General features: G+C 34.6%; 2 pseudogenes; one reads left to right on the top strand and one right to left on the bottom strand.

Annotated features, from left to right (window-relative positions):
* The first annotated feature begins 446 nt into the window (after nt 1-446).
* On the top strand, nt 447-653 carry LOC125392297 (zinc finger protein 120 pseudogene; annotated as a pseudogene).
* A 14549-nt stretch (nt 654-15202) lies between these two features.
* On the bottom strand, nt 15203-15897 carry LOC125392104 (large ribosomal subunit protein eL19 pseudogene; annotated as a pseudogene).
* Nucleotides 15898-17393: the final 1496 nt, after the last annotated feature.

Below are 17393 nucleotides of genomic sequence, written 5' to 3' on the forward strand. Positions count from 1 at the left end.
TATAACGAATGAAATTTGTGTTATGTATAAAAATTGAAAAGACAATATTGAGTGAGAAAACCTAGACGCAGAAATATAAATCACACTATATAGCTGCTGAGAGATAATGGTCTTTTATTTGTTTAATAAATTGCTGATCAGGGAGTAGTTAAGCATGAAGTATGGTCAGGGTGACCAGAAGAGGAGAATTCTGGGGAGAGGAAAGGCTCAGTTTGCGGTCATCACCCATACACAGAGGAAGCAAGATGAGAATACCTCATTGATAAAAGGTACCAAGCCACATGACTAGCAAAGGCAAAAATTATTGGCTAATGTAAGTTATAAGAGTTAATAAGAGAGTTTGAAGGGGAGCTGGCAGCAGTGGCAGTGGTTTCCTGTGCTGTGGAGCAGTTGCTGCTGCTGGGCGATGATGAACTGAGTGCTTTGGCGACCTGGAGAGCGACAACATGAGGAAAGTGACCTATGATGATGTGCATATGAACTTCACTTGGGAAGAGTGGAATTTGCTGGATCCCTCCCAGAAGAATCTCTACAAAGATGTGATGCTGGAGACATACAGGAACCTCACTACTATAGAATGCATTTGGGAAAATCATAATAGTGAAGAACATTGTCAACTTTCTAGAAGACATGAAAGGATTGAGAGAATTTAAACTGGAGAGGAACCTTCAGTATATTTTCAACGTGGTAAATCCTTGACATATGAGAAGCACCTTAAATGGAATGAAAGAACACATACTGAACAGAAGCCTTATGGATGTAATCAGTGTGAGAGGGTTTCTCTGTAGCTTTGGAGCCTGTCCTGGAAGTAACTCTTATAGACTAGGCTCACCTTGAACTCACAGAGATCCACCTGCCCTGCCTCCCAAGTACTGGGATTAAGGCGTGAACCACCACCACCCAGTTTTGGGTCTTTTTGTTGTGAAATAATCTCTATTTCAAATTATAAATGCATTTTTTGGCTGTATTGGGAGGGAGATTTCAGTGATTCCTCATGAAGTCCTGCGTTCACATGCTGAAGAATTCCTCTCGCTTTATTCTACAAACAGCTTTTATACCAAAACATAAACTGAGGGGTAAATATATTAGCATTCTGTCTACTAGGTAACTAGGTGAATGGCTTTTAGTCATGACCACAAATACCTGCGTGCTCTTTATGCTGCTTGCACATAGGCTTGAATCAGCATCTCTATCAGGCATCCTCCAAATTACAAATTAAAAAGAAAGGAGCAGAACAATACCCTGACCCTTTGTTAGGGCAGCGATAGCCTGTCTGGAAGGCTTCGTGACCACCTCAGATGGGGCCTATGGCTTTAATGACTGGCTGCCACACCATATAGAAAATGGGCCTACAATCCACTCTCTCTTACTAATTTTAATAAAACCTGTGCTTCAGCAACAGGAGAAAACGAACACACCTGGCTTCAGCAAAGAACTCTTCATTTACCCAAATTTTTCTGTCTATGGAACAGGCATTCATATATGTAAGCCTTATGTCTTAGGCATCTGGGGAGAAGAAGCTTCAAACTCACCATTGACTGCTGATCTCTGTGAAGAAAAGACATTAATGAAGAGAGATAGTTTTGTATTTATTTAGGATAGCATGTCCTAATTCTTCCCAAATGATACCACCGACATAGAAGAACTAATTTCACCTACTTCAAGCTTAAATTCACTGTCTCTTTACATGAACCAATTCATGAAGAAAAACTCTGTAAGTGAGTTGTCAGATGCCTTGACTATTCTTTTACAGTAATGAATGCTTACAGAAGAAAAATGTTCATGAGTAAAGATTTTTTTTATTAAAATGTTGTTTAAATTGTAAAAAAAAAAAAGAGTTAATAAGAATCTTGAGCTAATAGGCCAAGCAGTTTATGATTAATGTAGATCTCTGTCTGTTTCTTTGGGACTGAATGGCTGTGAGATCAGGAAGGACAGAAATCTCTGGCAACAAATGGAGCCTATGTGGACAGCTAAATCCACTTAAAACCAGAGAGAGTTTAGGAAGTAATTCTATACCCAAAAGAACAGAGTTAAACAGGGCGTCTTGGTAGCAGCATAATCTCAGGTGACTCTGTTTGCTGGAGGAAAATGTGTCTCATTGGAGAGATGCTTCCTGACTTAGTTTTAGCTGCAAAAACCTTGCAGCTGTTTTAAGAGAACCTGCCAATAAACTCTTAAATGGTGTTTATGAACAGCTGACAGCATATTTCTCAGTGGTGGCACAGATCTTGAAACTTCATAGAGTTCCAGCAATAAATATGGTTCCTTCCAGTACCTCTGTCATGATGCTAGAATCTCAGAAAGCTAAGGAATGGGGTGGATCTAGCCATCAAAGCCATGGCTTTATCCCTTGCTTTATCACTTAGCAAATTAAAGACTCATGTGGTCAGAAAAAGAGATATACAGTATAGATAAATTCAAAGATGAAAAAAACTTATAAACAGTTTGCAGTGTGTTTATAATTATATGTAGGCTTGGGAGAGAAAAGAAAAAGGATAAAGTCCTTTCAAGTAGAAAGAGAGAGAGAGAGAGAGAGAGAGAGAGAGAGAGAGAGAGAGAGAAAGAAAGAAAGAGAGAGAGAGAGAATGAGAGAGAGAGAATGAGAGAGAGGGAGAGAGAGAGAGAGAGAGAATGAGAGAGAGAGAGAGAGAGTAGTTGGATGTGGTGGCATTCACCTTTAATCCCACCACTTGGGAGGCAGATGCGGGAAGATGACTGTAAGTTCAAGGACAGCCTTGTCTACAGAGTGAGTTCCAGCTTAGCCAAAGATACAAAGAGAAACTTTGTCTCAAAAAATCAAAATTCAAAAATAGAAATAAAATAAATAAAAGTTTAAAATAAAACCACGTAAGGTACAAAGCAATGTGGCTAGCACAGACAAAAATTATGGGCTAATTTAAATTATAAGAGTTAATTAGAAGCAAGAGCTAACAGACAAACCAGTTTAGGATTATTTAGATCTCTGTATGTTTCTTTGGGACTGAATGGCTGCGGGATCAGGCACGATAGAAACCTCTGGCAACATATGTCTCTCATCATGCATGCCTAACTCTGAATGTATAAATATATACAGCATATGACCAAGGATATCTGCAAAACCTAGAAATGCAGAGAGGTACCAAAGAGAGAAAAGAATTTCTAGAGAGAAAGATATAAGCAGGATACAAATAATGTAACGTGAGATCTGTGGGAAAATATGTCTTAAATGTAGGGCTTAAAGGAATTCAATACAGAAGAAGAGGGAAGCCAGAGAAAACTGTTACATTAAAGATGTTTCAACACAGCATAATGGGTCATTATTGCTTTATTGACTTAACATTACATACAATACATCTATGTATGTAGTTTTATTGAATATATGTCAAAGCTGAAACTTCTTTGACAGTGTAGTAATATGAAAGTGAATCTGTGATAATAGGGTCATTTGTGTATAATTTCAATAAAACATACATCCTTTGTGTTTATGAAAAATTAGTATAATGTGATACATATAGTTTTAAAAACTCAGATACACCAAAACTTCTCATACAGAAACAATACACAGACATGTCCTTGAAGGTGGAACACTGATTCTTAGCATCACCTCTTTTTTCTCCTCATAGCTGTGATCTCATCCTTCCATTGTTTGTTTTCTTAGAAAGTTAAACTACTGTACCATAATGACATTAGTGCTAATATAACTGGCAATGCAGCTTAGCCTGGGTAGAATTGTCATTGCTCTCACCATGGTTACATCCTTGGTGTAGTCATTATGTCAGCCTTACAGTAGCTAATTTCAAAGACATGTTAAGATACCCTTAGAGGCATGTTTGTACAGATGTTGAAATTTTCTCTTTCAGAAGGCACAGCAGTGTTGGCAACATGATACAGACTTTATTGGTTATCTTGTGAGTACTTCCTTATTATTTCAGTGTTTCTCCATTCATGATTCTGAATAATTCTCCTGGAACTGAACAGTAATTATTATATGGTATTTATTCTGTTTTATGGATACTTGTCCAGTACAAAACTATGGTTGATGTCTGATGTTAAGCTCAAGGTATTTTCATTTTTCAAGTCTAAACAATATTCTGGTGTCATATCAGAGTCATAATTGATTTTTTTTAAATTTCATTCTCAGAACTAGACAAATCTAGAAAAACAGATAAAGGAGTTTTTTCCTATGATTCTCAGGTACTGTCATGCATGTGCAGAGGAAGGGACTTTGAAATAACAACACTGAATACTGTAGGCTTCTAGCATTCCCCAAAGTGTACAGATTCTTGAGACCCAGGAACAATGCATCAGTTGAATAATTATTTTTAAAAAGCTAACAAATATATGTATGGTTATTTCCCTGCATTTGTGTCTGTGTACCACTTGCGTATCAATGACTGACAGAGTTCAGAGGAGGGTACTGGATGTCTGAAAACTGGAGTTTCAATTTCTTGTGAACCAAATAGATTCTGGTTAATTCATTCTTTGTTCTTCAGAAGAGCAGCCAGTGCTCTTAACTCTTCAACTACTTCTTCAGCACTTAGATTCTTGACTTATAATGGATAACTTTTCTTGGTTTATTATTCTTAGCTGAAATATTTATTTAATCCCACCTTATTATTTTTTAAAATTCTCATTGCACCATCTTCTGGATCCCAGTATCCGCTGAGAAGCTTGTTTTCAAGTGATAAGGAAACACATAAGTTATTTAGTTCTTTTCTTTTCCAGACTCAAATATTTTCTCTGCTTCCTCAACCTCTAAATTTGGTCATAACATAACTAAGAATAGATTTCATTGAATTTTGAATTATTTATGTCTAGGGACCTCATGTTGTTTTATATGTGGACATTTCATGGATGTATTTAATCTAATATTTTAGCAGATCACTAGAGTATATGAAATGAGAAAGCATCCATACATTAGAGCTCATATGGTTTGACCTGAGGTCACTAAGGCAAGTCAGATGAAAGTTCCATCTGTTTGGCACTGGCCTTTTAATATCTGTACTCATAGATAGTCTGTGCATGAGTTGTCTTAGGGATGAACACTAGTGTCAAAGTAGTATTTACTGAATTTTACTCTCTCAGGAATTGTCAAAGTATGACAGGCATGTTTAAAACCTACTCTATCAACAGCCAAGATTTGGCTTATAGGTCAAAACTTTAGCTTTTACAACTGAGCATGGGTCTCTGGCCAATGCCAAGTAGTTCTGGAAACTTCTTAAGTAAACTCTACCCTTTGAATAAGGTGCCTTTGTTTTCTCCGTTGGGGTAAATCTCTCTGTAGTAGGCAGGTACAGTTTTGAAATTAAAGTGTAATCATGTACTGGCTCTTTTTTAGTGTTGCTCAGCACATAGGATCCTACCCATTCTGCTGCTGCAGATTGGAAGAATGGGGAGGGCATTCATTTAGCCATCTAAATAAAGAAATTTAAATACTAGTAATGATACCACTAGTAACAATTAATTGTTACTGTGCACCTTGTACCAGGAAGTCTCTGGTTGATTCAATTGTGATGTAGGAGGGTCATCTGTCTATGTTACTTTCATTGGTTAATAAAGAAACTGACTTGGCTTTTGATAGGACAGTAGCCTAAATAGGTGGAGTAGACAGAACAGGATGCTGGGAAGAAAAAAAGCAGAGTCAGGCAGACGCCATGCTTTTCCCAAGACAGACGATGGTTAGAAACTTCCTGGTAATCCACCACTTCATGATGGTACACGAATTACTAAATATGGGCTAAAGCAGGATGTGAGAATTAGCCAATAAGATGCTGGAACTAATGGGCCAGGCAGTGTTTAAAAGAATAGTTTTCCATGTAATTATTTTGGGTAAAGCTAGCTGGGAGCCAGGTGGTGGGATGCACCCCGCCGCTCCTTTTGTAACACAGTTGTCATCTGATTTTTGTCACGGTAGGCTTCATTCAAATATAACATATAGATGCAATTCCCTTTACTTCACCTAAAAAGATGGTAGCTCTTTATATAATGTTTGAAGTTACAAAATGTTAGCAATTATTATCTGATGTAAATCTTACTCATTGTTTTAATATTTTAACTGTGGATACTTTCATTGTTAAACATAAATTTTCATAGACCTGATGGAGGGGGGAAGACCTTGGACTTCTCATGAGGCAGGGAACCCTGACTCCTCTTAGGACTGGAGAGGGAGAAGGAGGAGGGGAGGGGGAGGGAAAGGGAGGTGGGGAGGAGGTAGAAATTTTTAATAAATAAATAAATTTTAAAAAAGAGAAAATTCAATCAACCTGGGTTATCAGAGGAAAAAAAATAAAACTAACCAACCAATGAAACAAACAAAAAAATCTAAAACAAAAACAGAACATAACAGGAAAACTCCTGCAGGATATAAATAGCACTTGACTTGAAGAAACATAACACATTTCCAATCAGTGTTCTTTATTTGTGCTTTCTTTAATTTTCTTCATTGAAATTTGTTGCTGCTGTTTTTCAAGTCTTTTGCCTCTTCTTTTGTTGTTAATAATTTTGCACACTATTATATAATTGGTTGTTTTTTAATACTAATTTTGGATAACTAGTCTATTCATACACAATGGCTTTTACATTATAACCTTATATCCTGATGGTTAACTCAACTTAATAATCTCAGTAAACTGGGAGCATGGAGACCATGGGAGATGGGAAAAGAGGAGAGGAAAGGAAGGAAGGGGAGCAGAAAAAAAGTATAGCTCAATAAAATCAATTTTAAAAAGTTAAAATAATTTAAGCGTTTTTTCTTTGAGATTTTACTACATAGGAGATCATATAATCTTCCAAAAGGAACAATATTATCTTCAATTTTTCTGTCTGATGCATATTTTTATGGTTAATGTATAGCTTTTTAGATAAAGAAAATGCACTGGTATAAAGACTAGAAGTATAAATGTTGACATTCCATTCTATTTTCCTGTTCAATGAGAGAAAGTATTAAGAGCTTTACTACTAAAATTGATGGTAGCTGTAGGTTTACCAGATATTATCTTAAAGTTGTAATATTGTCATATTATTATTAATTTAAGGGGAGTATTAGTATTAAAACACTAATTTTTTGTCAAAAGTTTGTTCTACAGCCTTGAAAGCCCCATTGAAACCACTTATTCTCAGAAGAAAAAAGATTTTGAAATAGACAAATGTGAGGTGGTAAACTTAATAAATACAGCGAAACTATCAAATTGAATAGGGCTGGGCAAGGTAATTAAAGGGCTATACAAAGTATACTCGCAATTTTATGTCTGTTAAGAACAATCCCATTGTCACATTTGCTTGTAGTTTTGAAGTGGATAAGCAATATACTTCTCAAATGTTACATATATATATATGTGTGTGTGTGTGTGTGTGTGTGTGTGTGTGTGTGTGTTATACATAGATCTCTAATTATCTCACATACTAGCTCTTTCACTATATGACTTTGAACATATTTTTTGTTGTTGTTGTTTTTAAGACAGGATTTCTTTGTAGCTCTAGAGTCTGTCCTGGAACTAGCTCTTGTAGACTAGGCTGGCCTCAAACTCACAGAGATCTGCTTGCCTCTGACTTGGGAGCACTGGAATTAAAGGCATGTGCAACCCCCACTCAGCAAAGATCATATTTTTAATCTTGCATGATACATGGTATCATGACAAATTAAATCTCAAACAAGGATAAACCACATAATATTTTACATAACTTTATAATATATTTTTATAATAAAAGAGAGATAGTCATAAAACAAACACTTTATTTTCTCATGCAAACCTACATTTTTAGGAGAAGAAATAAATAATAGAATAAATATAGAATAAATTTTTTAACATAACAGATGAAGTTACAAAAACAGTAAGAATGTTTTAAAAAGTCATAAGTAATCATACTATCAACTATCTACTTTAAAATGTGATATGTACAGGTTTGTATGTAATTATATATACATAGTTTAAATAAAATTTTCTTATTTATGACTGCAATGTTCCCTCCAAGAGCCAAAACTTTATCTAAAAAATCCCCCAATATCAATGTGAGAAGCCCTCATTTGAATTCTTTATTAGTCGTCTAAAATACCCCCCCAAATGTACAGCCTATTGGTATGGCCTATGGGTCTCCTCAGATATTGAAGAGAGAAAAGCAACATATACTTCAGAAGTAGAAGTAGCAGTCAGAGGCCCTTGAGTCAAAATTGACTTGAATAGCTGCTTTTTTAGGACTAACATTTATGGTACCAGAATGTGACATGTAAGGGTCCAGAGGAGGGAAGAAACCAAAAGTCCCATACAAATGTGGTGTCTATTAAGGAAAACAATGGTTATCATTTTACAGTAACCTTGAGTGTTCACCAAATGCATATCTTTGTTTTTCATTGAACTTACGAGTAGCTCCAAGAAAATATAATCATGCCTGTCATTGGAAACCAAGACAGCTTCCCAGGGCTAGTGAAATCACAAATTTTAGAGAAGAATCCTTAATCAGCATTTTACTAATCTATGTAATTCATAATCATATTTTAAATATTTATTCTAATACCCAAAAATAAGTGTAGTCCTCTCCCCTCATCTCTTTGCAATAGAAAGAAACCTTTATCAAACACTACAAGCAAAGAAAACACAGAGTTGTGGAGAATCTGAGTACATTCATAAGCAACTGTGAAAACTTTGGCTCGAGGAACATAAAGGAAGGGGGTTAGAATAATTGTAAGAGTCATAGTTTCAGCGATTTTGCAGGAAGTTTGTTTCTTTCAGAAATGTCAAAAGCTGTACTGAAAATTTGGTGGTGGCAAAGGCCACAAGTCTCAATACTATACCATCTGTCTTGCACAGACACACACACACACACACACGAAAAAAAGAAAAAAACCAAAAATCTTATAAGCAAGTTAAGAAGTGCATGGATAGGGAGAAATAATCTTCCAGATAGGAGAACATATTTTTGTTATTAAATACTATTTTTGATAATTTTTCTATTACTGTGCTAAGATTTCATAAGAAAGGCAGTTTAAAGAAATATGCATATTTTTAATGCCTGCAAGTCCAAATGTTATTCAAATATATAATCCTATGGGGCCATTCTCATTTGCATCACCATATTCGACATTTAGAGTATATAGAATTGTGGTCATATCATAATGCAAATATTTTTAGTTAAATCTCAAAGTCACCATAGTCTTTGAGATTCTCAGTATTGTTTCAGTTTTTATTTAAATAACATTTTTTCATTTATTTTACATACAAACCAGTTTCCATCCCTTCTTTCCTCCCATATCCTCCTCTTCCTAATCTACCCCCCTCCACATCCACTCCTCCTTTATCTTCATTCAAAAAGGAACATGCCTCCCATAGACTTACACAAAGCTTGGCACAACATGTTGAGACTTAGTACCATTTTAAAAGCTAAAGTCCAAAGTCTATTCTGAGAATTAGAGAAATCCTTAAGTGCAACTCCCTGTAATATCAAATAACGTACTCTTAACATACAATGACACAGAATATGCATCATCATTCTGAAAAAGAAGAATCAGAACATTTTAGGAAATAATTCTCACAATCAAAAGCAAAGCACAGTTGAGGAATCTCAAGTTCTGGAGTTCTATGTTTGCCTGCAGAACACTTCTATTTCTTGGAGCAGTTTCCTTCTCTAGCTGCAGTTTTCTGTGAAAGATCAAATGCCTCTGACACTGACACTTCTAACATCTTGGAATTTTCAAAAGAATGCCAGCTTCACTGTCACACTTTCACTAAAAGTCCTTTCTGGGCTTCTATGCAAGGACTTTAGCCACACTCTTAGCCCGAGCAGCTTTCCTTAACATTGGAAGAATATTATATAACTCCTTCATGCGCAGATGCTTCATGATTCTACATTCTGAGCCATGTGATATATAAGGTCAATATTAGCAGCATGTAGGGGATGGTATCTAGTCTCGACTTAAATTATGGTCGCATAAAGATTAAAATTATTTTCTTTTTCCTTTGTAGCATAAGCTTTCTTTTTTATAAATTGGAAGCTCAGCAGATGGGTCTTACCCTGAGGACACTAATCCCTTCATTCCATTCTTCAACAAGCCTTTAAGTTTCTTCAGCAAAATCTTTAGTCTAATATTCAAATTCCTTGTGCTCTTTTGCAATTCATACTATACATTTGTGCTGTTTCCCCCATTGGTTTTACTCATTGTAGATTTGCATGAGAATGATTACTAATAACCAAGTGAAATAACGAATATTAGGCTACCCCAAAACCCTTCTGAAAAATAAATTACTCTAAAATATTTCAAATTAGCCTCTTGGATTCTTAAGGCAAGGACAAAAACATCAACATTTTTTTGCCAACATAACACAGGATTGGTCTTTAACATTGTTACTATAGTGGTATGAAAGAAAATGGCTCCCAAAGGAAGTGGTAATATAAGGAGGTAAGGCTTTTTGGAATAGGATGTGGTCTTCTTAGAAGTGTGTCATTGTAGAGGTGGAATTTGAGGCCTCCTATTTGGTCACAGTGGACTGAGAGACAGTCTACTTCCTATTGCCTTCTGATCAAGATGTAGCCAGCACCATGTGTGTCTGCACGCATATGTTCACCCATGAAAATGATGTAATAAACCTCTGAAAATATAAACTACCCCAATTAAATGAATTTTCTTCATAAGAATTACCATGCCGTGGTGTCTCTTCAAAGCAATCAAAACCCAAACTAACCGAGTTGTTCACATTGCTTTCCTTTGAAACTTTTTGACCTGTAACTACATAGTCTTCACTGGTCTCAGCATGATTTATTCCAAGCTACTACTGCCATGGCCTATTAAGATCTGATTACAAACAAGCAGGTATTATTATTATTATCATTATTATTATTATTATTATATAAAATATTAACTATCCTAATATATAACAAAAGTAGACTTCCAACCAAATATAAACAAAAATGAAAAAAAGTTTCCATACTCATCAAAGAAAAATCCACCAAGATGCTGCTGCAGCTATGAATATCTATGCCCTACCTTTGTAAAAGAAACATTAATAAGGCTTATATAATAAATCAAGCCTCACACTCTAATAGTGGGTGAGGTCAACACCCCATTCTAACCAATTGCCAGGTCAGAAACTAAATATGAAATAAAGGAGCGACAAGATGTTATGGCTCAAATGGACCTAACAGATATTTACAGAACATTTTACTCAAACACAAAAGAATATTGTTTCTTCTCAGCAACTCAAGGAACCTTCTCCAAAATTGACAACATACTCGTTCATAAATCAAGTCTCAACAGATCCAAGAAATTTGAAAAAATCCTGTATCCTTTCTGACCACTGTGTATTAATGCTGTATTTCATCCACAAGAAAAAGACTAAAAAGATTTCCTAGAATTTAATGAAAATGAATGCACAGCATACCCAAACTTGTAGGACATAATGAAAATAGTATAAAAAAAAAAGTTTCTCTCTCTCTCTCTCTCTCTCTCTCTCTCTCTCTCTCTCTCTCTCTCTCTTTCTTTCCTTCTTCCTCTCTCCCCCTCTCTCTTACAAAACCTGGAGAAACTATATATAAGATCATATTTCAACATTTATAAAAGCTATAAATTTGAAACTGGTTATTGGTTAACATTACACTGAAGGAAGAAAACAGAAGGACACTCTCTAACATGCACAACGACACAGTTATCCATATGATATATTCTGATTACAGTTTCTCCTTTCTACACTTCTCCCAGGCCACCCCACCTTTCCTCCTATGGAGACCCACAACATTTCTCTCTCCTTCGAAAATAAACAGGCATTTAAGGACTAATAATAAAATAAAGTGAAACAAAACATAAAACTATCAGAATATGAAAAAAACCATACATGAAAAAGAGCCATATAAAAAGCAAACAAACAAACAAACAAACACATATCAACCCTGAAGCACACATGTTTGGATACATGTTTGCAGGTAGTTACAGGTTTGATAAAAGTTCTCAGTCAAGGATTGGGGCTTGTGCTCATCTTGCTTCAACTCTAGGAACATCTTGTTTACTCAATTCTGATTTTTGGGAGAAGAAAAATGTATCTTTTTAAATTGTCTCTAAATTATATTTAAGATTTCTGCTTCATTGCATTTTTCTGATGCTTCACTCTTTTCATGTATTATTTTGTATGGTGAACATTGGTAATTTATAATAATTTCTTTATAAGACTTATGTGTGGCCCTGTTTCAAATTTATTTCTTGACATACAATTAATATATTTATTGCCTATGTTCAGTTCATGAATAAAGATGTGTTCTTTTTAATTCAATTAAAATTTTGGCACTTCATTGTCAATGAACCATTTATATCAATCTAATTTATATGTATTCTCATAATTTAGTTTGTTGAGAAACACAAAGCACAATTACATGCTGCATTTGCATACAACAAAATACAAAGATTCATGTTATTTAAACCACAAATGCTGTAGGAATTCCTACAGCCAGTAGCCTTTAAGTTACCTGCCCACTTGGTTGTCACCTTTTATACTATCTATGCCTATGTAAAACAAGCATCACGCCTCTTTTCCCACTGTGGGATTCAGTTGCTGTTCTCCATTTCAGCAGAGGATTCTGATTTGTGAGTCTACCCCCAAATAAATATCTATTATTCTCAATTCTGAGCTAATGTGGGATTTCTTTTAAATATCGTTCTTCACACAAATTTCCTACATTCATTTTGTGTGTATTTCTTCTTAAACAGAAAATAATGAATGTATACATTTTCTACTTACTTGCTTTTTGAACATGAATGGAAAAGAATGATTGCATTTTCAGAACATCACTATCATTATCTGTAACAGTGGGGAGAAAGAATGAGAAAATGATAAAGAGAAGGTATAACGAGGTTAAATGAACCAAACATCAAATATTTAGGAGAGCTAAGAAATAGTAAAAGCATTTAAAACTCAATGTAAAGCATCACAGGAAAGATAATATTAGTTATGATGTCAGTGAATGTCATATATTCAAATACAAACCTGAAAAATCCTTAAGTATGTAGAAATACTCCTGATATCTAGTAAAACATCATATATACATTCCTTTCAAAGTTAGTAAATTTATAAGACTTTAATTTAAAATGAACATGTACACATATTTGTAATGTTAGGCCATAATATATACATTCAATTCAAAGATAAACATACAACATATATATGTACACACACACATGCACAGAGAGAGAGAGAGAGAGAGAGAGAGAGAGAGAGAGAGAGAGAGAGAGAGAGAGAGAAAGGGGGTGGAAGAGCATTCATCTTGCCTCTGATTTTAGTGGAAACCCATTGAGATTTTTACCACTTATTTTAGGAATTTTATAAAAAAAGGATGCTGAATTATTTTCAAAACCCTTCTTTTGTTTATTGAAATTATCATACAGCACATTCACAAGCCTATTTACATGAAATAATTCAGGTGTACATCCATAATCATATGCAATCAATCAATTACAAGAACTTCCAAAAATTAATTTATTGACAATATGATTTTAAATTAAATACAATACAAACACTGCTTTCCACACAATTAAAATTCTCAATATTTTGTATCCAAGAAAAAAACAAAAAAGGAAGTCAATGTATGAAGCAATTAATTTTAAGGTCCTGTGTGTATGCTATTGACATAAAATTAAACTTATATATGTGCTAGTGTTGATTTGCATGCACAGCACAAGCGCTGATCTGAAAGAAATCTATACAGATGGATTAAATTGACATTTGTTCTTTGACTCCAATTAATGCATATTTTAATACATGAAAATGTTAACAGAAAAATTTTAGAACTTCAATTAATTAGCAACAATGACATAATATTAGAATTATTACACTTAATACTAGTAAAATTAGTAGTAGCTAGCTTTATTTTTTCTTTAGTAAAAATTAAACTATGAATGAACTTCAAAATTGTATTTAAAGTCACAGTATTTTACAATTATTATTTATATTATTTTGGTTTGTGTAACATTTTATTTGGGTTTTAAAATCTACTTCTTACATTGTTAAAATAAAATTATGAATTTACCTACTTTGTTTCGTGAGGAATAGCCAAATTATTTCTATATTTAGGTATGCATAAATTAAGAATCTTTCATATCTGATTCAGTGCCATTATTATATCTTTCTCTTAGTTAATCGAATATTTCTGCCAAATTACTTATATTATTTAAACCAAGATTTTCTGTATGCCCATTCCTTTCTTGAAAATAAGTTGACTTCTTCAGAGGAACTCTGAATAATAAATATAAAATTTAGAATGCTTTTCTTTTTTTCTTTTTTTTTTTTTTTGGTTTTTCAAGACATGTGGCTTCTCTGTGTAGTTCTGATGTCTGTCCTGGAACTAGCTCTTGGGGATCAAGCTGGCCTCGAATTCACAGAGATTCATGTTCCTCTGCCTCCTTAGTGCTGATATTAAAGTTGTGTGTCACCACCACCTGACTAGAATACTTTTTAAAATAGAGCAGAGCACATAAAATTAATTTTTCTAGTTTCTGAATACTTTTCGGTACGCTTCTGGTGAATAAAGACAATATAAACTAAGTAAATGAAAGAAAATTACTTTAATTGGCAGGAAAAGAGATCATTAAGTATCTTTTTTGGCGGAGGAGGGGGGATTGAAACCTATTAAGATTTCTCTCTAATCTCAAAATAAATTTTTAGTCATCTATAAGGCACAGTAGAATGGTATCATCCAAATCAATATTCCTTTCATTGTGATCCCAATTTTGTGAGCTAAAATAAACATATAAAATCATAAATAAGTACCTAACTATAAAATGTTTACGTTTAAAATTTCATCTTAATTTCAAGCCTAATTGCTTTAATTAGGCTTGATATGTATGTGTATACATTTGTGTGTATACAATAGATAGATACATCGATATGTACTATAACATAAAGGCTAAAGAAGTTTTTTTTTTAACAACAAATATTTTTCTATTACAAAGGGGCTATAAAATACCACCACAGCTATTGGGAAAATTCTCAATTTCAATATTGCATAAATACAAATTGAAATTGTAACTATTTATGTTTGGATAGCTACTATTTGAACAACATATTAAAATAAAGTAATATTAGGATAAATTTCATCTTACGGTAGTGGGCGTTAAATTTGTGTACATGCTATGTAAAGGAAATGAAGAGTCACTACTATTCAAGTTCAAAATATGATACAGCACATCTGCATGTGGATACTTATTTAAAAAAAATTCAAGCCTCACTTTTTTTTTTTTTCACAGACAAAGGCTTGTTTTATTTTAATGACTGATCCACCTGAGGCCACAGGCAGCCCACTATGTACAGACACAAGGGAAGCTCTATTTCTTGGTCTCTTCCTCCTTGGACAGAGTCTTGATGATCTCCTCCTTCTTGGCCTGGAGGCGCTCCTCCCCTCCCGGTGCTTTCGTGCTTCCTTGGTCTTAGACCTGCGCCTCAGCCTGATCAGCCAGGAGTTTCTTGCGGGCCTTGTCTGCCTTCAGCTTGTGGATGTGCTCCATGAGAATCCGCTTGTTTTTGAAGACATTCCCTTTGACCTTCAGGAACAGGCTGTGATATTTATGGCGGTCAATCTTCTTGGATTCACAGTATCTCCTGAGGAGCCGGCGCAGGAACCGCATCCTTCTCATCCAGGTCACCTTCTAGGGCATTCGGGCATTGGCAGTACCCTTCCGCTTTCCTATGCCCATATGCCTGCCCTTCCGACGAGCCAAAGTGTTTTTCCGGCATCGAGCCCGGGAATGGACAGTCACAGGCTTCCGGATGATCAGCCCATCTTTGATCAGCTTCCGTATCTGCTGACGGGAGTTGGCATTGGCGATTTCATTGGTCTCGTTGGGGTCCAACCAGACCTTCTTTTTACCACAGCACAGGACGCTAGAGGCAAGCCTCTTCTGTAGCCTGAGCATACTCATGGCTGCAGACGCAGCAGCGAAAGGCCAAGCCTCACTTTTGATGAGCTATAGATACTATTTTATTTATTTAACATTCTTTGTTAAAGCTTTGATGTACAATTAAACTTAATAATTATCAATAGAAAAATAAAAATGATATATTAAATGGAAATCAGAGGATATTTTTTCATCCTTATGTTACCTAAACTACTGTCCTGAGAGAAGTCATGGCAAGACTCCTAAAAAATTGGAAAACAAGCAAATAATCAATACCACTTCACTTTCTACACTCCATTGGCTTGCTTATGTCTAATACCATATAGGCTTAGCATTTTATTTAATGTTTTTTTACCTTATCCTATTTATTTTTGTTACTTAAATTAGGATTTATATATGTCAACAATATATCTGTCCTTCAATAAAAAATGTTAGGAAAGCCTGATGCAAAGTACATTTACAATAATATCACTTTATATTACCTAAATATAGGTATTTTATTGACAAAATGGGATCACATGGCCATGAATTACATTATTCAACACTGAATACTCAATCATGAGCTATAAAAGCAAATGATCCACTGCATTGGGTATACTGGAAAATTCAAAGTCAAAATGGTATATGACAGTGTTGAATCTTAAAAACTGCTGTTAAACTTGAATGTAAAAATAATCAATTTTTGTTTTTCTAAGATGGCAGCAGGAACAGCTTCAGATTTAATATACTAAAAAGAATGACTTGAAAAATCTGTTCTCACAAAAAAAATGTGAAAGTTAAATCATATTCCTTTCAAAGCGGAGAAACCATTGGCTACCAAGAATTACATAGATCTAATCTACATGGGAAGTAGAAAGTAGAAAAAGAGAGGATCTGCTGAGTAAATTGGGATCATGGGAACCTTGGGGGAAGGTTGAAGGGTGGAGGGGAGAGGCAGGGAGGGGAGCAAAGAAAAATGTAGAGCTCAATAAAAATCAGTTAAAAAAAGAATGTAAGAGTCAATGTTTGAGATAAAGCACTGGATAAAATTAATCTAATCAAACATGTCATACATTTTAAAAGTAGGTTTTCTTTCAAATTATTGAAACTGTTTCTTACCGTTGAAAATTCCACCTAAAAATGAATTCAGAAGAGGAATATGATACCATCCTTGGTTTCTATTACGAAATTCATGGTCAGGCAGGATATGCTCATACTAATAATGCATTAGTTTACAAAAATCTCTCTTGACTATTTCAAATTGAATGGTAGATCCAATGTAATTTATTGTCACATGAAAAGGAATGTTACATTCCACTTCTAAGTCATTGTATAGTATCTCCAAAGGAAAGAAGCAAGAACTCTATCCAAGTAGAACAAGCTCTTCTTGATTCAACCTTGCCTTGTATTCCACATTCTGTGACTCCCGTCACTATGCAAAATACATCAATACATCACTGAAGATCTGTATTGCTTAGAAATGGTGGTTGTCTATCAATGTAAAATGTGTTGAAAGATAAAATATATTAGGTTGTGAAATATCCATTATTGTAGTAGTAAGGTAATG

Source organism: Myodes glareolus, chromosome 12 (genome assembly GCF_982192425.1).
Source record: "Myodes glareolus chromosome 12, mMyoGla1.1, whole genome shotgun sequence".
Classification (NCBI taxonomy): domain Eukaryota; kingdom Metazoa; phylum Chordata; class Mammalia; order Rodentia; family Cricetidae; genus Myodes; species Myodes glareolus.